This window comes from Heptranchias perlo, chromosome 35 (assembly GCF_035084215.1).
Source record: "Heptranchias perlo isolate sHepPer1 chromosome 35, sHepPer1.hap1, whole genome shotgun sequence".
Taxonomy (NCBI): Eukaryota; Metazoa; Chordata; class Chondrichthyes; order Hexanchiformes; family Hexanchidae; genus Heptranchias; species Heptranchias perlo.
The window spans coordinates 24,105,210-24,132,211 of NC_090359.1; the positions used below are offsets into that span (position 1 = coordinate 24,105,210).

Sequence of the window (27,002 nt, forward strand, 5' to 3'; positions counted from 1 at the left end):
TCCTCTCCTGCCAATGATTGGGGCTGACGATGCTCATCTGAATAACACTGATTTTCCAAGTGGTAAAATTGATTTGTTCCAGACCTGTTTTCACAGGAATATACAACGGGGATCACTGTCCGAACAAAGGACTGTTGAATAGATTCGGATTTTGGGATCATTCCTGCTCCTGAAAGGTTGTATTTCCGGCCGCGGGAATTTCACCCATTGTCAGTGCAAAACACACCCAGGGCAGGTTAGATACAAAAAATAAGGCTGTCTCTCCTGCTCTGGAAGTGTTAAAAGGAGCTTTACTCTAACCCGTGCTGTACCTACCCTGGGAGTGTTTGATGGGACAGTGTAGAGGGAGCTTTACTCTGTATCTAACCCGTGCTGTACCTGCCCTGGGAGTGTTTGATGGGACAATGTAGAGGGAGCTTTACTCTGTATCTAACCCGTGCTGTACCTGCCCTGGGAGTGTTTGATGGGACAATGTAGAGGGAGCTTTACTCTGTATCTAACCCGTGCTGTACCTGCCCTGGGAGTGTTTGATGGGACAATGTAGAGGGAGCTTTACTCTGTATCTAACCCGTGCTGTACCTGCCCTGGGAGTGTTTCGATGGGACAGTGTAGAGGGAGCTTTACTCTGTATCTAACCGTGCTGTACCTACCCTGGGAGTGTTTGATGGGACAGTGTAGAGGGAGCTTTACTCTGTACCTAACCCGTGCTGTACCTGCCCCTGGGAGTGTTTGATGGGACAGTGTAGAGGGAGCTTTACTCTGTATCTAACCCGTGCTGTACCTGCCCTGGGAGTGTTTGATGGGACAATGTAGAGGAGCTTTACTCTGTATCTAACCCGTGCTGTACCTGCCCTGGGGGTGTTTGATGAATGTTAAAAGAAATTATTTGGGGCAATGTCCCTTTAAGAGGATGGGACCTCCTCCCCTTCCTATTAAAACCAGCAATTAAAGTAATCATTTACCTGCCCCCACCTTATCTTTATTTATGATGTGGAGATGCCGGTGATGGACTGGGGTTGGCAAATGTAAAGAATCTTACAACACCAGGTTATAGTCCAACAAATTATTTGAAAATCACAAGCTTTCGGAGGCTTCCTCCTTCGTCAGGTGAATGTGGAAATGAAATCCTTGAACGTTTCGCATTTATATTCAGAGAACAATACCTGGTGATTACAGATAATCTTTCCAACTGCCTGTTGTCAAGGCAATCAAAGTGTTCAGACAAAGAGGTGTTACCTACAGGACCACCGAATATACAAAACGGCCAGATCTTTATTTACAATGTGCAGTCACCAACACAGAGCTGCTCGGCAGGGCTAGATTAAAATCCACAAATGGGCAAAATGAGAGCAGATCGAATTCTCTCCAGACCAGCGTCAAGTATTGAGTCGAAGAATGAAAAATTGGCTGGCAGGTGTCCTCGGTGAAGGGAGTCGAGCCGCCGGACAAGGACAGGGACGGTGATGGCGAGTGAGAGGGGGCTGGACTGTCTGCTCGATGTTTGGGCTCCGCGGAGCCTGTCGTACAACGCTCTGGTTCGCTGGAGATGGGCGATAGAGCCGTCTTGTTTACTTGTTGAAGGGCTGCAAGTCGTTATCGGTAGCAGGACGGGAGGCGACTGTGGTGGGGGGGGGGCGAGAGGGGGGGGGGCTCAGTATATCATCAGCTCCGCGCTCTCCGACAGTCCGCACCCGCACCTTGTGTTTGTTGAAGAGTTTGATCAAGGCGTCCACGTACTGGGCGTGGTAACGATTAACTTCGTCCTCCGAGGGGTTCGGGCTCTGGGTGACTGGGATCGGCTCGCCAACTGTCGGGAGAGAAGGACACACACCCTGTAATACAGAAAGTAAATCTCTTCCCCACTGCCCCTCCATCACTGAAGCTGCAACCCCACCACCCTCGGCTCCATCTTTGGTGCCCAAACGCTGCTCATCCCTTCACTCTTTTTAGAAAGCACAAGTCCATCCAAGATTTGAATCGTGCTCCCACATCTCAGACATTTTCTAGCACCTCTCGCACTGCTTACAGGAGACAAGACAATGTGAATTACCTGACTATCACTCACATCTCCGGCCTTCTGTGTGTGTGTGTCTCTCTCTCTCTGGTCCTCTGTCTCCCTGGCTCCAGTTCTCTGTGTGTGTCACTCTCTTTGTGTGTGTGTGTGTGTGCGTGTGTGTCTCTCTGTGTCTTTCTCTTTCTGTGTGTGTCTCTCTCTCTCTGTCTTTCTCTTTGTGTGTGTGTGTGTGTGTCTCTCTCTGTGTGTGTTTCTCTTGCTCTCTCTCTCTGGCCCTCTGTCTCCCTGGCTCCAGTTCTCCCTTTGTGTGTGTCTCTCTCTTTCTCTGTGTGTGTGTCTCTCTCTCTCTTTTTCTGAGTGTGTGTGTGTGTCTCGCTTGCTCTCTCTCCTCTGTGTGTTCTGTCTTTCTGTGACTGATATTACTATGGACTGTAATAAAAACAGAAAATGCTGGAAATACTCAGCAAGTCAGGCAGCCTCTGTGGACTCTTTCTTTTCTCCACAGATGTTGCCTGACATGCTGAGTATTTCCAGCATTTTCTGTTGCTCCAGATTTCCAGCATCCAGCTTTTGAATTACTATGGATCATACTGCTGTGTACTTTGCTCCCTCCCTCCCTCCACATCCGCTGCCCAACCCACTCTCCCTCCTCCCTGTTGAAATGAACAGGGTAAATTCAGTGATCCCGTACTGCGTCTGTCGCCCTGCGCTGGAAGGGAGCGCGGCTCAGAGACAGCGAGCGAGATTTCACTTCTCCGACACGTCTCCCCTTCGAGCGCGGGTCGGTGCTGGGGGTCCGGGATCACAGAATTTACTCCTCCAACTCCTTCCTTCCCAGAACCTCATCACCGCCAACTCCTCCCCCCTCGACCTCGCCTTCCACCTACAGTCCTCGGCCTTTTAAAACCTGAGCTTTGTGCCAGTTGGCCCCCTTCTCCAGCTGGGGGAGAGACCCCCCCTCCCATTCAGGCTGCGTTGCTTGTCATTCAGGCAATTGCAGGGCTACATTTCCCTTCATTCACTAATTTTAGTCACAGTATAGGCATAAGTAGGAAGTATCATTCCCTGATTAAATTACCTAGAATTTACAGCACAGAAACAGGCCATTCAGCCCCACTGGTCTATCTCGGTGTGAATGCTCCACACGAGCCTCCTCCCACCCTACTTCATCTCACTCTATCAGCATATCCTTCTATTCCTTTCTCCCTCATGTTTATCCAGCTCCCCCTTAAAGGCATCCATGCTATTCGCCTCAACTACTCCTTGTGGTAGCGAGTTCCCTGTTCTCACCACTCTCTGGGTAAAGAAGTTTCTCCTGAATTCCCTATTTGCCTTATTAATGACCATCTTGTATTTATAGCATCTTTCTCACTTACGTTATCCGAACAGATCATATCCCTACACACGGCCTGATTTCTCCGCCTCTCCTCACCATTCTAGTGCAGCGTAGGTTTACTAGAATGATACCCGGACTTCAAGGATTAAGTTACGAGGAGAGATTACACAAATTGGGGTTGTATTCTCTAGAGTTTCAAAGGTTAAGGGGTGATCTGATCGAAGTTTATAAGATATTAAGGGGAACGGATAGGGTGGATAGAGAGAAACTATTTCTGCTGGTTGGGGATTCTAGGAGTAGGGGGCACAGTCTAAAAATTAGAGCCAGGCCTTTCAGGAGCGAGATTAGAAAACATTTCTGCACACAAAGTGTGGTAGAAGTTTGGAACTCTCTTCTGCAAACAGCAATTGATACTAGCTCAATTGCTAAATTTAAATCTGAGATAGATAGCTTTTTGGCAACCAAAGGTATTAAGGGATATGGGCCAAAGGCAGGTATATGGAGTTAGATCACAGATCAGCCATGATCTTATCAAATGGCGGAGCAGGCACGAGGGGCTGAATGACCTACTCCTGTTCCTATGTTCCGAATTCCTTATCTCAAACAATCTATTCCAGACACCCTCCCTCTCCATCCCCACTCACAGGGAATGTGGAGCACAGTTTTGGTTTGATTTTTGCCCGCGCAAGGCGTAACCTCTCTCGCACTGTACCCACCTACAGTCGTCAAGGGCTTGGCGAAGGGCATCAGCCCCCAGGAGTTGCTGAACAGGAGGCCGCGCCCCTTGAACATGCAGGGAGCAAAGCCCACGTACTTCTGGAACTTCAGTTGAAGCCATTTCATCCAGCTTCCGGGCTCAAAAATAACCTGGTCGAAGATCTCATTCTCCCCGAAGCAGTAGACGGGAACCAAGTCAGCCCTGGGGGGAGAGAGAGGGAGAGAGAACCAAGTCAGCCCTGGGGGGAGAGGGAGGGAATGAAATCAGCCCTGGGAGGGGGGGAGAGAGAGAGAGAGAGAGAGAAAACCAAGTCAGCCCTGGGGGGAGAGAGAGGGAATGAAATCAGCCCTGGGATGGGGGGAGAGAGAGAGAGAGAAAACCAAGTCAGCCCTGGGTAAGGACAGAGGGAGAGAGAACCAAGTTAGCCCTGGGGGGGAAAGAGAGAGAGAGAGAGAGAGAGACCAAGTCAGCCCTGGGGATGGAGAGAGAGAGAGAGGGAACGAAGTCAGTCCTGGGGATGGAGAGAGAGAGGGAACGAAGTCAGTCCTGGGGATGGAGAGAGAGAGGGAATGAAGTCAGTCCTGGGGATGGAGAGAGAGAGGGAATGAAGTCAGCCCTGGGGATGGGGAGAGAGAGAGAGAGAACAAAGTCAGTCCTGGGGATGGGGGGAGAGAGGGAGAGGGAACGAAGTCAGTCCTGGGGATGGAGAGGGAGAGGGAACGAAGTCAGTCCTGGGGATGGGGGGAGAGAGGGAGAGGGAACAAAGTCAGTCCTGGGGATGGGGGGAGAGAGAGAGAGGGAACGAAGTCAGTCCTGGGGATGGGGAGAGAGAGGGAGAGGGAACGAAGTCAGTCCTGGGGATGGGGAGAGAGAGGGAGAGGGAACGAAGTCAGTCCTGGGGATGGGGGGAGAGAGGGAGAGGGAACGAAGTCAGTCCTGGGGATGGGGGGAGAGAGAGAGAGGGAACAAAGTCAGTCCTGGGGATGGGGGGAGAGAGGGAGAGGGAACGAAGTCAGTCCTGGGGATGGGGGGAGAGAGAGAGAGGGAACGAAGTCAGTCCTGGGGATGGGGAGAGAGAGGGAGAGGGAACGAAGTCAGTCCTGGGGATGGGGAGAGAGAGGGAATGAAGTCAGTCCTGGGGATGGGGAGAGAGAGGGAACGAAGTCAGTCCTGGGGATGGGGAGAGAGAGGGAACAAAGTCAGCCCTGGGGATGGGGAGAGAGAGGGAATGAAGTCAGTCCTGGGGATGGGGAGAGAGAGGGAGAGGGAACGAAGTCAGTCCTGGGGATGGGGAGAGAGAGGGAGAGGGAACGAAGTCAGTCCTGGGGATGGGGGGAGAGAGGGAGAGGGAACGAAGTCAGTCCTGGGGATGGGGGGAGAGAGAGAGAGGGAACGAAGTCAGTCCTGGGGATGGGGGGAGAGAGGGAGAGGGAACGAAGTCAGTCCTGGGGATGGGGGGAGAGAGAGAGAGGGAACGAAGTCAGTCCTGGGGATGGGGGGAGAGAGGGAGAGGGAACGAAGTCAGTCCTGGGGATGGGGGGAGAGAGAGAGAGGGAACGAAGTCAGTCCTGGGGATGGAGAGGGAGAGGGAACGAAGTCAGTCCTGGGGATGGAGAGGGAGAGAGAGAGAGAGAGAACAAAGTCAGTCCTGGGGATGGAGAGGGAGAGGGAATGAAGTCAGTCCTGGGGATGGAGAGGGAGAGGGAACGAAGTCAGTCCTGGGGAGAGAGGGAGAGAATGAATGAACGAATGAATGAATGAACAAAGTCAGTCCTGGAGAGGGAGAGAGGAACCAAATCATTCCTGAGGGGGGAGGGAGAGAGAGAGAGAGAGAGAGAGAAAAGGAGGAATGAAAAACTTGCATTTATATAGCGCCTTTCATGACCTCAGGACATCCCAAAGCATTTTAAAGCCAATGAAGAACTTTTGAAGTGTAGTCACTGTTGTAATGTAGGAAACGTGGCAGCCAATTTTCGCACAGCAAGATCCCATGAACAGCAATGAGATAAATGACCAGATAATCTGTTTTTGCGATGTTGTTTGAGGGATGAATATTGGCCTGGACACCGGGGAGAACTTCCCCTGCACTTCTTCGAATGGTGCCGTGGGACCTTGGAATGGCAGAGCAGGAGTGGGCCATCCGGCCCCTCGAACCTGCTCCGCCACTCAATCAGATCATGGCTGATCTTCGACCTCAACTGTCTGAATAGAGGGCTTCATTAAATGTCTTATCTGAAAGACGGCACTCCCACAGTCCAGCATTGGAGTGTTGACCTTGATTACAGGCTCAAGCTCTGGATTGGGGATAGAACTCATGAATCTCTGACTCAGAGGCGAGAAATGTCACCACTGATCCAAACTGACACTTTTTGGGAACAGGAAAAGCCCATTAGGCCTGAAAAGCCTGTCCCCTTACACAGATGAGCCCCACCTCCTCACTCCCTGCCCCCTGCCCGTACAGTGATCCCTCACTCCTTTCTTGCCTGTACCAGTGCCCCCTCGCTCCCTGCCCCCCCGCCTGTACCAGTGCCCCCTCGCTCTCTACCCCCCGCCTGTACCAGTGCCCCCTCACTCTCTACCCCCCGCCTGTACCAGTGCCCCCTCGCTCTCTACCCCCCCCGCCTGTACCAGTGCCCCCTCACTCCCTGCCCCCCCGCCTGTACCAGTGCCCCCTCGCTCTCTACCCCCCCCGCCTGTACCAGTGCCCCCTCACTCCCTGCCCCCTACCTGTACCAGTGCCCCCTCACTCTCTACCCCCTGCCTGTACCAGTGCCCCCTCACTCCCTGCCCCCCCGCCTGTACCAGTGCCCCCTCGCTCCCTGCCCCCCCGCCTGTACCAGTGCCCCCTCACTCCCTGCTCCCTACCTGTACCACTGTCCCCTCACTCCCTACCCCCCGCCTGTACCACTGCCCCCTCACTCCCTACCCCCCGCCTGTACCAGTGCCTCCTCACTCCCTGCCCCCCCGCCTGTACCAGTGCCCCCTCACTCCCTGCCCCCCGCCTGTACCAGTGCCCCCTCACTCTCTACCCCCCGCCTGTACCAGTGCCCCCTCACTCCCTGCCCCCCCCGCCTGTACCAGTGCCCCCTCACTCTATACCCCCCCGCCTGTACCAGTGCCTCCTCACTCCCTGCCCCCCCGCCTGTACCAGTGCCCCCTCACTCCCTGCCACCCCCAGCCTGTACTAGTGCCTTATTTTGGGGGCCTGAGGGGGTTGGAGAGAGAGTCACAATCGACAGCCGGTTGTCAAGGCTTGGATTTTAAACACCTCCCACCTTGCACCCTCCGGCCAGAAAGTGCCCGCGCGGATCGTAGTCAAGGACTGGATTGGGCCCCGCCATGGTGGAACAGCGAGCAATATTCACTATCCGGGCTCTCTCGCGGAGAACAGACGCTCGGACAAGACGTGGCACGCTGCAGTACAACCGGGGAGGGCCCTCGGGAGGGGAGCGGAGGGGGTACGGGGGGGGGGTGGTCAACCCTGGTGACGGGGGCACCGCGTTACATACCCATGTTCCAGAGCCACACGCACGAACCCCTTCCTGTTCTTCAGTACGACCGAGAGTTCCCCGGGTCTGCCGATCAGAGATTCCGCGGCCCCTCCGATCACGATGGCCACCGCGTTTCCTGTCCCACTCTCCGACAGGAGGTGACTGAGGCTGGATTTGCTCACGGAGCAACCTCCTGGGGGGAACAGAGAGGAGGGGGGAGATCAGAAAATCCGCCTGGCGCTTGTGTCTGCAGCTCTCGGCTCCAAGAGAGGCCTGAGGTAGAAATATCTGCAGTTCTGTTTGACCCCGAGATGAGCTTCTGACCCCATCACCAAGACCGCCTACTTCCACCTCCGGAACGTCGCCCGTCTCCGCCCCCGCCTCAGCTCATCTGCTGCTGAAACCCTCATCCGTGCCTTTGTCACCTCCCGACTCAACTATTCCAACGCTCTCCTGGCCCGGCCTCCCACTTTCCACCCTCTGTAAACTTCAGCTCATCCAAAACTCTGCTGCCCCGTATCCTAACCCGCACCGAGTCCCGTTCACCCATCGCCCGTATGTTGGCTCCCGGTCCAGCAACGCCCTGATTTTAATATTCTCACCCTTACGTTTAAATCCCTCCTCTCGCCCCTCCCTATCTCTGTGACCTCCTCCAGCCCTACAACCCTCCGAAAACTCTGCGTTCCTACAACTCTGCCCTCTTGTGCATCACCCCCTCCCTTTGCCCCACCATCGGCGGCCGTGCCTTCAGCCGTCTAGACCCAAAGCGTTGGAATTCCCTCCCGAAACCTCTCCACCTCTCTCCCCTCTAAGACCCTTAAAATCCATCTCTTTGACCAAGCTTTTAGTCCCCACTCCTAATATCTGCTTTGGCTTGGCATCCATTTTTTGTTTGATAGATGCTTGGGACATCTTATTTATTCATTCTCAGGATGTGGGCATCGCTAGCAAGGCTGGCATTTATTGCCCGTCCCTAATTGTCCTGAGAAGGTGGTGTCTTGCTGGACCACTTCACAGGGCTGTTAAGAGTCAACCATGTTGGTGTGGGACTGGAGTCACCTACAGCCAGACCGGGTAATTGACGGCAGGTTTCCTTCCCTTTGGGACACTAGTGAACCAGTTGTATTTTTACTACAATCCAGCAGCTTCATGGTCACTTTTTACTGATAGCAGCTTTTTATATCCAGACCTGTAAACTGTATCCAAATTCTCAAACTGGGTTTTCTGTGGTGATTGGCTCCCCTCCCGACTCCCCAAAGCCTCTTCACCTTCCCACTCCCCAAAGCCTCTTCACCTTCCGACTCCCCAAAGCCTCTTCACCTCCCGACTCCCCAAATCCTCTTCCCCTCCCGACTCCCCAAAGCCTCTTCACCTCCCGACTCCCCAAAGCCTCTTCACCTCCCGACTCCCCAAAGCCTCTTCACCTCCCGACTCCCCAAAGCCTCTTCACCTCCCGACTCCCCGAAGCCTCTTCACCTCCCGACTCCCCGAAGCCTCTTCACCACCCGACTCCCCAAAGCCTGTTCACTTTCCGACTCCCCAAAGCCTCTTCACCACCTATGAGGCTCAAGTCAGGAGTGTGATGGAATACTCTCCACTGGCCTGGATGGGAGCAGCTACAAGAACAGGCAAGAAGCTCGGCACCATCCAGGACAAAGCAGTCTGGTTGATCGGCAGCCTGTCCAACACTTTAACCACCCATTCCAGCATTTATTGCCCCTCTCTGTTGCCCCTTGAGAAGGTGGTGGTGAGCCGCCTTCTTGAACCGCTGCAGTCCATGTGGTGACGGTTCTCCCACAGTGCAGTTAGGGAGGGAATTCCAGGATTTTGACTCAGCGACGATGAAGGAACGGTGATATATTTCCAAGTCGGGATGGTGTGTGACTTGGAGGGGAACGTGCAGGTGGTGTTGTTCCCATGTGCCTGCTGCCCTTGTCCTTCTAGGTGGTAGAGGTCGTGGGTTTGGGAGGTGCTGTCGAAGAAGCCTTGGCGAGTTGCTGCAGTGCATCCTGTGGATGGTACACACTGCAGCCACAGTGCGCCGGTGGTGAAGGGAGTGAATGTTTAAGGTGGTGGATGGGGTGCCAATCAAACAGCGATGAATGGGCACCTGGGCTGAGCTCCAGGAAAGGAGGGAGGGAAAAAATAGAAAGGAGTAGAAGTTACTTCATAAGGTCAGAAATGGGGATGTTCGCTGATGATTGCACAGTGTTCAGTTCCGTTCGCAACCCCTCAGGTAATGAAGCAGTCCGAGCCTGCATGCAGCAAGACCTGGACAACATCCAGGCTTGGCTCATAAGTAGCAAGTAACATTCGTGCCAGACAAGTGCCAGGCAATGACCATCTCCAACAAGAGAGAGTCAAACCACCTCCCCTTGACATTCAACAGCAATACCATCGCCGAATCCCCCACCATCAACATCCTGGGGGTCACCATTGACCAGAAACTTAACTGGACCAGCCATATAAATACTGTGGCTACGAGAGCAGGTCAGAGGCTGGGTATTCTGCGGTGAGTGACTCACCTCCTGACTCCCCAAAGCCTTTCCACCATCTACAAGGCACAAGTCAGGAGTGTGATGGAACATTCTCCACTTGCTTGGATGAGTGCAGCTCCAACAACACTCAAGAAGCTCGACACCATCCAAGATAAAGCAGCCTGCTTGATTGGCACCCCATCCACCACCCTAAACATTCACTCCCTTCACCACCGGCGCACCGTGGCTGCAGTGTGTACCATCCACAGGATGCACTGCAGCAACTCGCCAAGGCTTCTTCGACAGCACCTCCCAAACCCGCGACCTCTACCGCCTAGAGGGACATGGGAACAACACCACCTGCACGTTCCCCTCCAAGTCACACATCATCCCGACTTGGAAATATATCGGCCGTTCCTTCATCGTCGCTGGGTCAAAATCCTGGAACTCCCCACCTAACAGCACTGTGGGAGAACCGTCACCACACGGACTGCAGCGGTTCAAGAAGGCGGCTCACCACCACCTTCTCAAGGGGCAATTAGGGATGGGCAATAAATGCCGGCCTCGCCAGCGACGCCCACATCCCATGAACGAATAATTTTTTAAAAATGGCCGCCCGTACCTCCGCACAGGATGTAATCTCTGTAGAAAGGCAGCCGGAAAACACCGTGCAGCGTTGCCATGTAGGGGGTGATGGCCGGGAAGACCTTGGAGAAGTCGGTGGCCTCAGTGCAGAAATTGCAGAAGGCGCTGATGCACATTATCCCATGGGGGTGATACCCAATGACGTAGTTCTTTTTTGGACTCAGCTCGGCAGTTTTCACCAGCTGGAGGTGAAAGGAAGAGTGAAGAATAAGCAGCGCGGAAAAGGGACGGCAATTGGTCCATGCGGCCGACACTTCCGCTACACCTTAACCCTACTTCCTGTGTCACCGCTTTTCAGTCACGCTGCATATGTCAACAGTTAGAAGTGTGTGTCACGCCTGCCTGTGTAAATTCATATGTAAACAGGGCAGTCACGCAAACTTTCCCTCGTCGACGACGTGAAACCTTGCCGGCCTCCTGACACTAGGGGGCGACACTGGGGCCTACCGGGGCCTCCTGTCGTGTTTAACCCATTCGTCCGCTCCCCAGCCCCCAATATTCGGGCCTGTTGGGCCCCAGCGCCCTCCCCGATTCTAATCCTGCGCTCGGGGTCGCGGCCTGCGCTTGACGGTGGTGTTTGAGCGTCAAGCCTTCGCACCCCTGACCTCTGACCTCTGTGGTTGTGAGCCCCTATCCCATCTCTTGCTGGTCTTGCGACCCACTTGTCTTGAACTGCATGTGTTGTGGGGGGGGGGGGGGGGGGGGGAGGGGGGATGAGGATAGGGGGGAGGGGCAGGGGTCGGGCGTGGGTCAAATTCCGTCTCTGGCCCCCCCCTCTCCGCTCGGAGATGGCGGCGGCCTGGACATTAATTTACGTGCGTGAGGTCGGGGGGGGGTGGGGGGGGGGGGGAGGAGGAGGGCTCTAGCCCCGCTGCCTATAGGCCATTTGGGAGGACAGGAAATCCACTGCGGGGGTAGTGGGGGGAGTCATTCGACACGGGCCTGGAGCAGCCCCTTAAAGGGGAGGGGTGGAAAGGTCGGGAGTGAAACAGAGAGGCAGATTTCGGCAGCCTGGTCGGGGGGGGCGGGGGGGTGAGGGGAGGAATTACAGCAGCAGCAAAGAGATGAACCTTTAAGGAAGAAAGAAATTGCATTTATATAGCGCCTTTCATGACCTCAGGACGTCCCAAAGCACTTTACAGCCAATGAAGTACTTTTTGAAGTGTAGTCACTGTTGTAATGTAGGAAACGTGGCAGCCAATTTGCGCACAGCAAGATCCCACAAACAGCAATGAGGTAAATGGCCAGTTAATCTGTTTTTTTTTGTTAGTAATGTTGGTCGAGGGATAAATATTGGCCCCAGGACACCGGGGAGAACTCCCCCTGCACTCCTTCGAAATAGTGGCCGTGGGATCGTTTACATCCACCTGAGAGGGGGCAGACAGGGGCCTCGGTTTGACGTCTCATCCGAAAGACGGCGCCTCCCGACAGTGCGGCGCTCCCTCAGTACCGGCACCGGGGGAGCGTCAGCCTGGATTTTTTTTGTGCTCAAGTCTCTGGAGCGAGACCTGAACCCACGACTCAGAGGCGAGAGAGAGAGAGAGCTCCCCACTGGCAGCTTAAGGCTCAGGACAGTCCAGAGACCGAAGAGAACACCAGCGCCGAGTCCCGGCTCCGGCTTTCGCCAGCGAAGGATCCCTTTAAACAGCGCCGCAAAAATGGCCGCCTGCCGTCCCGCGCCGTCGGCGGTTTGTGGGCGGGTTGGGGAAGTAGCAGTGAACTGGTTAACATGGCAATGGCGCCGGGGAGGACCTGACCCCTATTTGCATATGTCAATTAAGCCCCAACCACCAACCCCTCCCCCCACAGACTGTTCCGGGCGCCAAAATCGAAAATTGGCGTAATTCTATTTTTTGACCCGTTAATGTCCCATTTACAGGTGCCAGGTGAGGCGGTACAAAGAGCGTTCTGATTCAGTTCGCAGACTCCAAGGTTCAGGTTGGTACCACTGGGCGCAGGCACCGTCTGGGCATAAACGCAGATAAGGTATCTTTCTCTGGACGCAATGCTTAACTCGATGGAGCGAATTTGCCTTCGCAATATCAGCCCTTTATCAACTGAACTCTGGTCAGTTCCACTCTACAGTGTTAACTGTGCGGCCCCACACGCCAGTAACTGATAAACCTCATCACTGCTGACTCTTGTGACTTGGTTCAACTCTTTCCCTTTTGAGTCAGAAGCTCGTGGGGCTCGAGCCCCGCTTCAAGTTCTGGGCACCGCACCTCAGGAAGGAAACATTGGGGCTCTGAGGGGGTGCAGTGCAGATTCACCAGAATGATACCGGGGCTAAAAGGAGTTAAGTTATGAGGGCAGGTTGCACGGACTAGGCCTGTATTCCCTCGAGGATAAAAGATTAAGGGGTTGATCTAATCGAGGTGTTTAAGGTGATTAAAGGATTTGATAGGGTCGATAGAGAGAAACTATTTCCTCTGGTGGGGGGAGTCCAGAACAAGGGGGCAGAACCTTCAAATTAGAGCCAGGCCGTTCAGGGGTGATGTCAGGAAGCACTTCTTCACACAAAGGGGAGTGGGAATCTGGAACTCTCTCCCCCAAAAAGCTGCTGAGACTGGGGGTCAATTTAAAATTTCAAAACTAAGATTGATAGATTTTTGTTGGGTAAGGGTATTAAGGGTTACGGAACCAAGGCGGGTAAATGGAGTTAAGATACAGATCAGCCATGATCTAATTGAATGGCGGAACAGGCTCGAGGGGCTGAATGGCCTCCTCCTGTTCCTATATTCCTAAGACATGAGCACACAATCTGAGCGAGCACTCCATTGTCAGAGGTGCCGTCCTTTAGATGAAACGTTAATACAGGAAAAGGAGGAGGCCATTCAGCCCCTCGAGCCTGTTCTGCCATTCGATTAGATCATGGCTGACCCGCACCTCAACTCCTTTTGCTCAAACTTTGCCCCATATCCCTCGATACCCTCACCCAACAAAAATCTATCGATCTCAGTCTTGAAAGCCCCAATTGTCCCCCAGCGTCCACAGCCTTCTGGGGGAGAGAGTTCCAGGTTTCTACTGCCCTTTGTGTGAATATTTGAACTGGAGTCCCCTTGTCTTTCAGGTCGGGAGGATGTAAAAGATCCCAGGGCACTCTCTGAAGAAGAGCAGGGGAGTTCTCCCGGTGTCCCGGCCAACCTCTCCTCCCTCAAACAGCACCCAAAACAGATCAACTGGACGTTCATCTCACTCGCTGTTTGTGGGATCTTGCTGTGCCCGAATTGGCTCCTGCATTTGCCTCCATAACAACAGTCGCTGCACTTCGAGGGTGACTCAGTGGCACGTGAAGCTCTTTGGGGGCGTCCCGGGGACGCGGTAAGGCGTCTACGTGAATGCGAGCTCTGTCTCACTCACTTTAACCAGTTGTCGTCAAAGTTAAATTCAGCTTGAGAAGCCTGGGTCAAGGGTCAAGGGTCATTGTGCATGGCGAATTGGATAGAAGATGAGGTAGGTTACGATGTATTAGTTAGCTGGGCTTTTGAAAGCCTGTAAATTGTATCAGGAAGGGGAGACTGAAGGGGGTGGAAGGAGTCTTACGGTCATGGGAGAGAATGAGTTAGAGAGGGACATTCTGCGATGATTCCTGGTTGCAGCAGGGTCAGGATGTAGGGAGGATGGATAGTGTGTAGGACGGTCGGTGGGGGGGGGGGGCCAGGAGAGGGAGGGGGGGGGTTGGGGGGGCTGGTATTCGGAACTTAAGAAGGACAAGAGAGGAAGATGTGAGTGTAGCTGGGTGGATAAAACCGAAAGACCGTGAGAGAGGGAGGTCGGAGGCCGGAGCTGGGAGAAGGCCCACCTCTCGGACAATAAAGCTTCTTGTCACCCAATGGCCTTGGGGGTCATGGGAGCAGTGGCAGGGTCTCGGATGCACAATCTGCGGTGCATTACTTCAATGAGGCGACGTCCGCTGGGACGGACTGAATCGCGAGTTCAGAAACGAGGAACGCACCGAGATAGGAAAGTAATCTCTCAAATGCCTCCATATTCTCCATCCTCGGACCCAGTGTGACCTGCGACCTCCTGGAAGACATCAAAAACAGAGGGTGGTCAGAGTGTGGAATTGCCTGACATTTTTTTGGATTTCTGGATCATTAAACCCCCCCGCCGACAGAAAGGATCCAAGATACGAGTTACTTTAAAAATGCGATTTTAAGCGAAAACTTGCTTTAAAGGGGTATCCGCCTGGATTTCATGCTCAAGTGTCTGAGGCAGGACTTGAACCCACAACCTTCAGCGACACTGAGCGTGCTAGCTACTGATGCGCAGCTGACTCCCAGGTCGCAATAGGGTTTGTTGCCGTCCCAGACCCTCTGGTGCGCTGTCGAGTAAACAATTGGACGCAGTGCCCCGGGGGGGGTGGGGGGGGGGCAAAGTTCACCTATTGCTCCTACTCTGGACCCCACCCGGCGACGGACGCCCGCTGGAAAAGCGGGTGTGGGCGTCGCGCGAGGGCCGGATCGGGGCTCGGCCGCGATGCTCACTGCAGCCGATCAGCCAGCCGAAACGCACCGTCTAGACTCGCACGGGAGAAGAGCGGCCCCTTGGGCGGAGTGCCGGAGGGCGGTAGTGGGCGCGTTTTATGACCGAGGGTCACGCTGTACTGTACCTCTTTCAGGGGTGTTCCAGTCGATGGTTAGCCAGGCGAGGTAAAAGGCGGCCAGGGGCCAGAGAGAGGTGAAGAACAGATACACGGTCAGCATGAAGCAGGAGAAGCCTGGGAAAACAGACACCAGAATCTCAATTACATCCCGTGGACAAATTGCTCATCTCTTCTCCGACCCTCATTCCCATCACCCCACCATTGGCGGCCGTGCCTTCAGCTGCCCTGGCCCTGAGCTCTGGAACTCCCTCCCTAAACCTCTCCGCCTCTCTCTCTCCTCCGTTAAGACCCTCCTTAAAACCTACCCCTTTGAGCAGACACTCCTCCTAATACCTCCTCTGTGGATTGGTCTGCATTTTTTGTCTGATAACATTTGGTGAAGCGCCTTGGCACGTTCTTACTACGTTAATATATCAACGCAAGTGGTCGTTCCTGTTTTAATTGTTCTACGAACCCTGAGGGACTTCAGTGATGTGGAGAGACTGGAGAAGCTGGGGTTGTTCTCCTTAGAGCAGAGAAGGATAAGGTGAGATTTAATAGAGCTGTTCAAAATCATGACAGGACTTGACAGAGTAAATAAGGAGATACTGTTTCCACTGGCAGAAGGGTCGGTAACCAGAGGACACAGACTTAAGATAATTGGCAAAAGAATCAGAGGGGGAGATGAGAGGAATTTTTTTTACGCAGCGAGCTGTTACGATCTGGAATTCGCTGCCTGAAAGGGCGGGGGAAGCAGATTCAATAGTAACTTTCAAAATGGAATTGGATAAATACTTGAAGGGAAAAATTTTACAAGGCTATGAGGAAAGAGCAGGGGGGAGTGGGACTAATTGGATAGCTCTTTCAAAGAGCTGGCACAGGCACGATAGGCCGAGTGGCCTCCTTCTGTGCTGTACCCACTGTGACACTACGAAACCCCGAGAACAATGACACATTCAACACAGTCACAGCTAAACAACAGCTCTCAGGAGTAGGAGTGCCACTATGTTTAGTTTCTCGTGGTCCTGTTCAGCTTCTCCCGACCCTCCCCTTGCGTCCCACAGGACTGAACGATCACTAATCCTCCCCTCCGTTCAACCTCGCCGTGTACGGGGGGGGGACGGACAGGTGCAGAATGGGTTAAACACCGATTTCCTCTCTGGGACCTGGGTTCAGAGAAAGGGCCAGACTGAAGAGGGGAAATGCGTCCATCTGAAATGGGTTTGAGTCAGTCTCAATTCAGTCCCCTAAATCGGTGGGCTCTGAGAACTAAAGAACCTCTCGTCACAACTGATCAGAGAGGCTGCAAGACGGGTAGAGTGGAAAAGGATACAGATTGAGTAGGGATTTGGGACAGTGTAGAGGGAGCTTTACTCTGTATCTAACCCGTGCTGTACCTGCCCTGGGAGTGTTTGATGGGGCAGTGTAGAGGGAGCTTTACTCTGTGTCTAACCCGTGCTGTACCTGCCCTGGGAGTGTTTGATGGGACTGTGTAGAGGGAGCTTTACTCTGTATCTAACCCGTGCTGTACCTGCCCTGGGAGTGTTTGATGGGACAGTGTAGAGGGAGCTTTACTCTGTGTCTAACCCGTGCTGTACCTGCCCTGGGAGTGTTTGATGGGACAGTGGAGAGGGAGCTTTACTCTGTATCTAACCCGTGCTGTACCTGCCCTGGGAGTGTTTGATGGGATAGTGTAGAGGGAGCTTTACTCTGTATCTGACCCGTGCTGTACCTGCCCTGGGAGTGTTTGATGGGACAGTGTGGAGGGAGCTTTACTCTGTATCTAACCCTGTACCTGCCCTGGGAGTGTTTGATGGGACAGTGTAGAGGGAGTTTTACTCTGTATCTAAGCCGTGCTGTACCTGCCCTGGGAGTGTTTGATGGGACGGTGTAGAGGGAGCTTTACTCTGTGTCTAACCCGTGCTGTACCTGCCCTGGGAGTGTTTGATGGGACAGTGTAGAGGGAGTTTTACTCTGTATCTAAGCCGTACTGTACCTGCCCTGGGAGTGTTTGATGGGACAGTGTAGAGGAAGCTTTACTCTGTATCTAACCCGTGCTGTACCTGCCCTGGGAGTGTTTGATGGGACAGTGTAGAGGGAGCTTTACTCTGTGTCTAACCCGTGCTGTACCTGCCCTGGGAGTGTTTGATGGGACAGTGTAGAGGGAGCTTTACTCTGTATCTAAGCCGTGCTGTACCTGCCCTGGGAGTGTTTGATGGGACGGTGTAGAGGGAGCTTTACTCTGTATCTAACCCGTGCTGTACCTGCCCTGGGAGTGTTTGATGGGACAGTGTAGAGGGAGTTTTACTCTGTATCTAAGCCGTGCTGTACCTGCCCTGGGAGTGTTTGATGGGACAGTGTAGAGGGAGCTTTACTCTGTATCTAACCCTGTACCTGCCCTGGGAGTGTTTGATGGGACAGTGTAGAGGGAGTTTTACTCTGTATCTAAGCCGTGCTGTACCTGCCCTGGGAGTGTTTGATGGGACGGTGTAGAGGGAGCTTTACTCTGTATCTAACCCGTGCTGTACCTGCCCTGGGAGTGTTTGATGGGACAGTGTAGAGGGAGTTTTACTCTGTATCTAACCCGTGCTGTACCTGCCCGGGGAGTGTTTGATGGGACAGTGTAGAGGGAGCTTTACTCTGTGTCTAACCCGTGCTGTACCTGCCCTGGGAGTGTTTCATGGGACAGTGTAGAGGAAGCTTTACTCTGTATCTAAACCGTGCTGTACCTGCCCGGGGAGTGTTTGATGGGACAGTGTAGAGGGAGCTTTACTCTGTGTCTAACCCGTGCTGCACCTGCCCTGGGAGTGTTTGATGGGACAGTGTAGAGGGAGCTTTACTCTGTGTCTAACCCGTGCTGTACCTGCCCTGGGAGTGTTTGATGGGACAGTGTAGAGGGAGCTTTACTCTGTGTCTAACCCGTGCTGTACCTGCCCGGGGAGTGTTTGATGGGACAGTGTAGAGGGAGCTTTACTCTGTATCTAACCCGTGCTATACCACCATCTCTCTTGACGCCTCCACTGCCTTTGATTTGTCCGACATCCAATACTGAATCGGCAGAAATTTCCTCCAATTAAATATAGGGAAGACCGAAGCCACTGTCTTAGCCCAGGCCCTAAGCTCTGGAATTCTCTCCCTAAATCTCTCCGGCTCTCTCTCCTCCTTTAAGACGCTCCTTAAAACCTACCTCTTTGACCAAGCTTTTGGTCACCTGTCCTAATATCTCCTTATGTGGCTCGGTGCCAAATTTTGTCTGATAATCGCTCCTGTGAAGCGCCTTGGGATTTTTTATGATATTAAAGAGGCTGTAAAAATGCAAGTTGTCTGTGTGTGTGTGTGTGTGTGTGTGTGTGCGAGAGAGAGTGTGTGTGTGTGTGTGTGTGTGTGTGTATATATGTGTGTGAGTGTGTGTTTATGTAGGGGTTTTGGGTGAGGACAGCACCAGACTTGGATGTGAAGCACCCCATGGGAGAATAGCCTGCTGACGATCTTGATTCAAGCATTAACAGAGGCCACGAGGGTGAGGTGCTGGGAGATTCACGGGAGGAGGGGAGGGAAGGAAATCGAAGTAACTTGGAGGGAGAGTTTTGTAACCGTGTTCAGAGGCTACGTCGTAATCTAACCGAAAGGTCACAGGTTACTCAGTGACCTCCCCCTCCCCCCAACAGGAAACACCAGGACTTACCCATCATTAGGAAGGTTAAAACCCATTGATACACACTGATCGTTTTAATCTGGCTTTGGAACATCATCTTTCACAACAGCAGGATCTTCACCCGTGTACCTGTATAGAAAGCAAAGCGCACAATGGGTGTGCGATGGAGTGTGTAAGCACACTACAGGTGTGAGAGAGAACATGGAAGCGCACAAGTGAGAAGAGTCACGTCCGCAGGCAGCAACACATGAACAAATCCGTGGGATTTCCCAATCTTAGAGCCGGCTGGAGCATCCTGCAATGTGAGGTAATGTTTGCCCAGCAAGGGCCTGACCCCCTGACCCCAGCACAGGCCTGACCCCCTGACCCCAGCACAGGCCTGACCCCCTGGCCCCAGCACAGGCCTGACCCCCTGACCCTAGTACGAACCTAACCCCTAACACTTACTGGGTCTCTCTGACACTGGCTGGGTCTCTCTGACCTCTCTGACACTGACAGGGTCTCTCTGACACTGTCTGGGTCTCTCTGACACTGATCGGGTCTCTCTGACACTGTCTGGGTCACTCGGACACTGACAGGGTCTCTCTGACACTGACTGGGTCTCTCTGACACTGTCTGGGTCTCTCTGACACTGATCGGGTCTCTCTGACACTGTCTGGGTCACTCGGACACTGACAGGGTCTCTCTGACACTGTCTGGGTCTCTCTGACACTGATCGGGTCTCTCTGACACTGGCTGGGTCACTCGGACACTGTCTGGGTCTCTCTGACACTGACTGTCTCTCTCTGACACTGACAGGGTCTCTCTGACACTGTCTGGGTCTCTCTGACACTGACTGTCTCTCTCTGACACTGACAGGGTCTCTCTGACATTGTCTGGGTCTCTCTGACACTGACTGTCTCTCTCTGACACTGGCTGGGTCTCTCTGACACTGATCGGGTCTCTCTGACACTGGCTGGGTCACTCGGACACTGTCTGGGTCTCTCTGACTCTGATCGGGTCTCTCTGACACTGTCTGGGTCTCTCTGACCTCTCTGACACTGACAGGGTCACTCGGACACTGACCGGGTCACTCGGTCACTGACTGGGTCTCTCTGACACTGACTGGGTCTCTCTGACACTGACTGGGTCTCTCTGACACTGACTGTCTCTCTCTGACACTGGCTGGGTCTCTCTCTGCCACTGGCTGGGTCTCTCTGCCACTGGCTGGGTCTCTCTGACACTGGCTGGGTCTCTCTGACACTGACAGGGTCACTCGGTCACTGACCGGGTCACTCGGTCACTGACCGGGTCTCTCTGACACTGACTGGGTCTCTCTGACACTGACTGTCTCTCTGACACTGACTGTCTCTCTCTGACACTGGCTGGGTCTCTCTCTGCCACTGGCTGGGTCTCTCTGCCTCTCTCTGACACTGTCTGGGTCTCTCTGACACTGTCTGGGTCTCTCTGACACTGACTGGGTCTCTCTGCCACTGGCTGGGTCTCTCTCTGACACTGGCTGGGGGTCTCTCTGACACTGTCTGGGTCTCTCTGACACTGTCTGGGTCTCTCTGACACTGACTGGGTCTCTCTGCCACTGGCTGGGTCTCTCTCTGACACTGACTGGGTCTCTCTGACACTGGCTGGGTCTCTCTGCCACTGGCTGGGTCTCTCTGCCACTGGTTGGGTCTCTCTGACACTGGCTGGGTCTCTCTCTGACACTGGTTGGGTCTCTCTGACACTGGCTGGGTCTCTCTCTGACACTGGCTGGGTCTCTCTCTGCCACTGGCTGGGTCTCTCTCTGACACTGGTTGGGTCTCTCTCTGACACTGGCTGGGTCTCTCTGCCAATAACTGGGCCTTAATAAAACCCAGCCCACATTCCGAATTAGGGCCTTGACATCCTCACAGGGAGGCTCAATAAGTTTCAACTGAGTTGATGAACGTTTTACTGGGTTCACCATGACTCGGGTTAAAGAAAGACACACTCACCTAAAGGAATACTCACCCTGGGCTCCACACAGACAGTCATACTCAAGCCAGCAAAGCACACGTTCTGAACCTCACACTTTGGCCTGTCTACGTGAGAGGGAGATAAGTGTCGTAAACCCTGAACAAAAAACAAATGGAATTGACGTGAGGTGGTGATAAAGCAAATTGCACAACTTGTATGAACAGAGAGCTTCATGGAAAGGATCTGGGCTCCCTGACTGGCGGTGGGCGGGTGGTTCTCAGAAAGAAGGAACTTGCATTTATTTAGCAACCTTCACGACCTCAGGATGTCCCAAAGCGCTTTACAGCCAGAGAAGTACTTTTTGAAACGTAGTCACCGTTGCAATGTAGGAAAAGCAACAGCCAATTTGCGCACAGCAAGATCCCGCAAATAGCGACGAGGTAAATCTGTTTCGACGATGCTGAGAGATAAATGTTTGCCCAGGCCGCAGGAGGGGGCCCCAGAACAGTGAGGGGCGGCTTTAGAACCATGCTTGAATACAAAGGGATATAAAGGGGGGAAAAAAAAACGCAGCAGAGTGGATGTAGGTGTTTAAAAAGAAGTTTGAAGCTTAATTGGGGCATTAAGTACTGAAGGAATTTGCAGATGTGACCGAGAGTTGGGATTTACTAAGATAAAGAGCACCTCCAGGCGAGGAAGGGGGAAAACAGACACGACGTAAAAAAGCCAGGGTGTGAAGGGATTTAGTGGATGTAATAAACCATTCTGCCAGGAGGCGGCAACATCGCTGCACATAAAAATCAGCACTCCACTCCATCGCAGCAACTCCTCATCTGAACCTTTAAACAGCGCTACGATCGACTTCTGTGGCAAAGCAGCGTGCAGGAGTGTTCGTCTGTCCCTGCCCTGGGAGTGTTTGATGGGACAGTGTAGAGGGAGCTTTACTCTGTATCTAACCCGTGCTGTACCTGCCCTGGGAGTGTTTGATGGGACAGTGTAGAGGGAGCTTTACTCTGTATCTAACCCGTGCTGTACCTGCCCCGGGAGTGTTTGATGGGACAGTGTAGAGGGAGCTTTACTCTGTATCTAACCCGTGCTGTACCTGCCCCGGGAGTGTTTGATGGGACAGTGTAGAGGGAGCTTCACTCTGTATCTAACCCGTGCTGTACCTGCCCTGGGAGTGTTTGATGGGACAGTGTAGAGGGAGCTTTACTCTGTATCTAACCCGTGCTGTACCTGCCCCGGGAGTGTTTGATGGGACAGTGTAGAGGGAGCTTTACTCTGTATCTAACCCGTGCTGTACCCGCCCTGGGAGTGTTTGATGGGACAGTGTAGAGGGAGCTTTACTCTGTATCTAAGCCGTGCTGTACCTGCCCTGGGAGTGTTTGATGGGACAGTGTGGAGGGAGCTTTACTCTGTGTCTAACCCGTGCTGTACCTGCCCTGGGAGTGTTTGATGGGACAGTGTGGAGGGAGCTTTACTCTGTATCTAACCCGTGCTGTACCTGCCCTGGGAGTGTTTGATGGGACAGTGTAGAGGGAGCTTTACTCTGTATCTAACCCGTGCTGTACCTGCCCTGGGAGTGTTTGATGGGACAGTGTAGAGGGAGCTTTACTCTGTATCTAACCTGTGCTGTACCTGCCCTGGGAGTGTTTGATGGGACAGTGTAGAGGGAGCTTTACTCTGTATCTAACCCGTGCTGTACCTGCCCTGGGAATGTTTGATGGGACAGTGTAGAGGGAGCTTTACTCTGTGTCTAACCCATGCTGTACCTGCCCTGGGAGTGTTTGATGGGACAGTGTGGAGGGAGCTTTACTCTGTATCTAACCCGTGCTGTACCTGCCCTGGGAGTGTTTGATGGGACAGGGTAGAGGGAGCTTTACTCAACAACAATAACTTGCATTTATATAGCACCTTTAACGTAGTAAAATGTCCCAAGGTGCTTCACAGGGGCGATTATCAAACAAAATTTGACACTGAGCCCCATGAGGAGATATTAGGACAGGTGACCAAAAGCTTGGCCAAAGAGGTAGGTTTTAAGGAGCGTCTTAAAAGGAGGAGAGAGAGGCGGAGAGGTTTAGGGAGGGAATTCCAGAGCTTGGGGCCCAGGCAGCTGAAGGCACGGCCGCCAATGGTGGAGCGATGGAAATCGGGGATGCGCAAGAGGCCAGAATTGGAGGAGAGCAGAGATCTCGGAGGGTTGTAGGGCTGGAGGAGGTTACAGAGATAGGGGAGGGAGCGAGGGCCATGGAGGGATTTGAAAACAAGGGTGAGAATCTTAAAATCGAGGTGTTGCCCGACCGGTAATCAATGTGGGTCAGCGAGCGCAGTCTCAGGGGGAATTGAAACTGCCCACTTGATCCCCCCGAGATGTTTGGGGAGTGAGGGGGGGGGGGTTGCTGGTGGGGAAGTGGCAACAATTTGGTCTCCCCTGTACGGCCCATCAGTCCAGGCTTAGGTGAGCCGGCCTCTCGTGCAGTGGGTTTCAAACTCTTCCTTCTATGGGAAGCACCTACCCCCTACGAGTGTTGGCACATTCCTGGGGCCCCATGCAGGTATTGGCACATTCCTGGGCCCCTCTGCAGTTATTGGCACATTCCTGGAGACCCCATCCAGGAATGGGCACATTCCTGAGGGAACCCCTGTAAATAGTGGTATCCTCCTTCGGACCCCCCCCCTGCAAATTCTGACACATTTTAGAGGGCCCCCCTTTCAAATATTGACACACTCCCAGAGACCCCCCTTTAAATATTGACACACTCCCAAAGACCCTCCTTTAAATATTGACACACTCCAGGAGACCCCCCCTTTAAATATTGACACACTCCAGGAGACCCCCCCTTTAAATATTGACACACTCCCAAAGACCCCCCTTAAATATTGACACACTCCCGGAGACCCCCTTTAAATATTGACACACTCCCGAAGACCCCCTTTTAATATTGACACACTACTGAGACCTCCTGTTTAAATATTGGCACACTCCCAGAGACCCCCCCTTTAAATATTGACACACTCCCGGAGACTCCCCTTAAATATTGACAATCTCCCAGAGACCCCCTTTAAATATTGACACACTCCCAGAGACCCCCCTTTAAATATTAACACACTCCCGAAGACCCCCCTTTAAATATTGGCACCCTCCCGGAGACCCCCCTTTAAATATTAACACACTCCCTAAGACCCCCCTTAAATATTGACAATCTCCCAGAGACCCCCTTTAAATATTGACACACTCCCAGAGACCCCCCTTTAAATATTAACACACTCCCGGAGACCCCCCTTTAAATATTGGCACCCTCCCGGAGACCCCCCCCTTTAAATATTAACACACTCCCGGAGACCCCCCCCTTTAAATATTAACACACTCCCGGAGACCCCCCCCTTTAAATATTAACATACTCCCGGAGACCCCCCTTTAAATATTAACACACTCCCGGAGACCCCCCTTTAAATATTAACACACTCCCGGAGACCCCCCTTCAAATATTGACACACTCCCGGAGACCCCCCTTTAAATATTGACACACTCCCAGAGACCCCCCTTTAAATATTGACACACTCCCGGAGACCCCCCTTTAAATATTAACACACTCCCGGAGACCCCCCTTTAAATATTGACACACTCCCGGAGACCCCCCTTTAAATATTAACACACTCCCGGAGACCCCCCTTTAAATATTGGCACACTCCTGGAGACCCCCCTTTAAATATTAACACACTCCCGGAGACCCCCCTTTAAATATTAACACACTCCTGGAGACCCCCCTTTAAATATTAACACACTCCTGGAGACTCCCCTTTAAATATTAACACACTCCTGGAGACCCCCCTTTAAATATTAACACACTCCTGGAGACCCCCCTTTAAATATTGACACACTCCTGGAGACCCCCCTTTAAATATTAACACACTCCCGGAGACCCCTCTTTAAATATTAACACACTCCTGGAGACCCCCCTTTAAATATTAACACACTCCCGGAGACCCCTCTTTAAATATTAACACACTCCCGGAGACCCCCCTTTAAATATTAACACACTCCCGGAGACCCCCCTTTAAATATTAACACACTCCCGGAGACCCCCCCTTTAAATATTAACACACTCCTGGAGACCCCCCTTTAAATATTGACACACTCCCGGAGACCCCCCCCTTTAAATATTAACACACTCCCAGAGACCCCCCCCTTTAAACATTGGCACTCTCCCGAAGACCCCCCTTTAAATATTAACACACTCCTGGAGACTCCCCTTTAAATATTAACACACTCCCGGAGACCCCCCCCTTTAAATATTAACACACTCCCAGAGACCCCCCCCTTTAAACATTGGCACTCTCCCGAAGACCCCCCTTTAAATATTAACACACTCCTGGAGACCCCCCTTTAAATATTAACACACTCCCGGAGACCCCCCTTTAAATATTAACACACTCCCGGAGACTCCCCTTTAAATATTAACACACTCCCGGAGACCCCCCTTTAAATATTAACACACTCCCGGAGACCCCCCTTTAAATATTAACACACTCCCGGAGACTCCCCTTTAAATATTAACACACTCCCGGAGACCCCCCTTTAAATATTAACACACTCCCGGAGACCCCCCTTTAAATATTGGCACCCTAGTCTAAAAAGAAGTGCCAGAACCCAAAATAAAACGCAGCTGTCATTTATATAAAACATTTCCACAGCAGAAACCTGTTAGCAAACTCAGCCAATGCAGAGAACGTGCTGGAGGCCTTGATCTGGCAGTGTGGAAAGTATACTGAGCCCTGAACGGCCAAACCATGGAACCCCCTGCGCTCGCTGACCTACATTGGCTCCCGGTCGGGGAACGCCTCGATTTTAAAATTCTCACCCTCGTGTTCAAACCCTCCGTGGCCCCACCTCCCTATCTCTGTAACCTCCTCCAGCCCCTACAACCCTCCGAGATCTCTGCGCTCCTCCAATTCTGGCCTCTTGTGCATCCCCAATTTTCTTCGCTCCACCATTGGCGGCAGTCCCTTCAGCTGCCTAGGCCCTAAGCTCTGGAACTCCCTCCCTAAACCTCTCCGCCTCTCTCTCTCTCCTCCTTTAAGACGCTCCTTAAAACCTCCTTCTTTGACCAAGCTTTTGGTCGCCTGTCCTAATATCTCCTCATGTGGCTCGGTGTCAAATTTTGTTTGATAATCGCTCCTGTGAAGCTCCTCGGGACGTTTTACTCTGTGCAAAGCTCTATATAAATGCAAGTTGCTGTTATTGGCATAGACATCCCAGGAACTACAGCCTGTGCTCTTATCGACTGCTCATGGGCTCTTAGTGCATGTAATTAATAGCTTCTAGGTAGATAACTAAGCATTTTCCAAGGGTTATATTAATGGTGTCCGTCAATCATCTGACCACATTGTTGTTCTTATTCCTTATTCAAATGATTCTATGGTTAAAAGCCTTTGATTATGTCAGACAGAATCAGGTTTACGTTCTGTCGATCGCTCCCTCCCACTCGGATAATCTATCAAACGCCGTTCAATCATTGGTGTTCACTCTCTGCTCTTGACCAGCTCAGAGACATTCTGCTTCTGATATCACCGAATAACAGAAAGGTTACAGCAAAGGAGGCCGTTCGGCCCGTCGAGTCCGTGCCGGCTCTACGCACGAGCGATCCAGCTCGTCCCACTCCCCCGTCCTGTCCCCGTAGCCCTGCAAATCTCTTCCTTTCAAGTACTTAACCAGTTCCCCTTTGAAGGCCATGATTGAATCTGCCTCCACCACCCCCTCGGGCAGTGCATTCCAGATCCTAACCACTCGCTGTGTAAAAAAGTTTTTCCTCATGTCGCCTTTGGTTCTTTTGCCAATCACCTGAAATCTGTGTCCTCTGATTCTTGACCCTTCCGCCAATGGGAACAGTTTCTCTCTATCTACTCTGTCTAGACCCTTCATGATTTTGAACACCTCTATCAAATCTCCCCTGAAGAAATGAAGAAAGATTTGCATTTATATAGCGCCTTTCATGACCTCACGATGTCCCAAAGCGCTTTACAGCCAATGAAGTACTTTTGAAGTGTAGTCACTGTTGTAATGTAGGAAACGTGGAAACCAATTTGCGCACAGCAAGATCCCACAAACAGCAATGAGATAATGACCAGATCATCTGTTTTTTAGTGAT

At 52.7% G+C, this 27,002-nt stretch overlaps 1 pseudogene; it reads right to left on the minus strand.

Annotated features, from left to right (window-relative positions):
- Nucleotides 1–1,066: 1,066 nt before the first annotated feature.
- On the minus strand, nt 1,067–25,677 carry LOC137302462 (diacylglycerol O-acyltransferase 2-like; annotated as a pseudogene).
- Nucleotides 25,678–27,002: the final 1,325 nt, after the last annotated feature.